Raw genomic sequence first — 1,355 nt, 5'->3', positions numbered from 1 at the left:
TCCAACACCATTGTTAACTTTGTTATGGGCAACTGCAAGTTAAATTGAACTATTATATGGAATGGAAAATTAACTCGCTTGTTTCTGTTGCAAGTTTTCGTGCACTTTTTCAAATCTACTTTAATTTGGCATCTGTTATGTGATATTATCAACTGATGATCCTCCGACATTTTTGCCACCTCCAACAGGATCCCACCACTGGCCACGTCTTCCCATCTCCTCCTCTTTCGGCTTTCCGCAGAGACCGCTCCCTCCGTAACTCCTTGGTCAATTCGTCCCTTCCCACCCAAACCACGCCCTCCCCTGGTACTTTCCTTGCAACCTTGTCATTTTACCTACCCCTTCGACTCCATCCAAGGACCCAAACAGTCTTTCCAGGTGAGACTGAGGTTCACCTGCACCTCCTCCAACCTCATCTATTGCATCCGCTGCTCTAGGTGTCAACTGCTCTACATCGGTAAGACCAAGTGTAGGCTTGGCGATCGCTTCACCCAATACCTCCACACAGTTCGCATTAACCAACTTGATCTCCCAGTGGCTCAGCACTTCAACTCCCCCTCCCGTTCCGAATCCGACCTTTCTATCCTGGGCCTCCTCCATGGCCAGATTGAGCGGTATGAACATTGACTTCTCCAATTTCAGGCAGTCCTTGCTTTCTTCCTCCTCTTTCTCTTCCCCCCCCCCCCCCCCCCCCCTCCCCATCCCAGCTCTCCCACAGCCTACTGTCTCCGCCTCTTCCTTTCTTCTTCCCCCCCACCCCTACATCAGTCTGAAGAAATGTCTTCTATTCATTTGCTCCATAGATGCTACGTCACCGGCTGAGTTTTTCCAGCATTTTTGTCTACCTTCTTATAAACTGATGATTGTCGTTCCCTACCAACATGGAAAATCCTGATGAACCGCCATCTCAGAACACTCCATGATTGTTCATTACATTTTAGTGTGTTCCTGCTCTATCCTGAACAGTGTTGCAGAGTGTGTAACATACCAAGATTATACTGCTCATTATACCAATGAGTCTTACAATGTTGCACCAGATCAGTCTTCTCCCTAGAGATAGCACCCAAGATCAAGGTCAAATCCAGGTTCCTGGTGCTCTGAAGTAGTAGCAGTAACTGCAGTACCATTATCCCACCATCATTACTGCTTGGCCATTGGCCTTCTGTTCTGGGCATTGTTGACAATACTCTTTGCGTTGCTACTTCAGAGCAACAGGAACCTAGATTTGACCTTTTTTTGGGGGCGCTATCTTCATGGAATTTACGTGCTCTCCTTGTGATTGCAAAAGTTTCTGTCAGTGCTCCACTTTCCTCTTCCTCCCCCTCCCATGTCAGATTCAGGCTGATAGGTAAACT

Source organism: Leucoraja erinacea, chromosome 4, assembly GCF_028641065.1.
Source record: "Leucoraja erinacea ecotype New England chromosome 4, Leri_hhj_1, whole genome shotgun sequence".
In the NCBI taxonomy this organism is placed as follows: Eukaryota; Metazoa; Chordata; class Chondrichthyes; order Rajiformes; family Rajidae; genus Leucoraja; species Leucoraja erinaceus.
The sequence above is the reverse complement of the archived record's forward strand: the minus strand, read 5'-3'. Positions refer to the sequence as shown.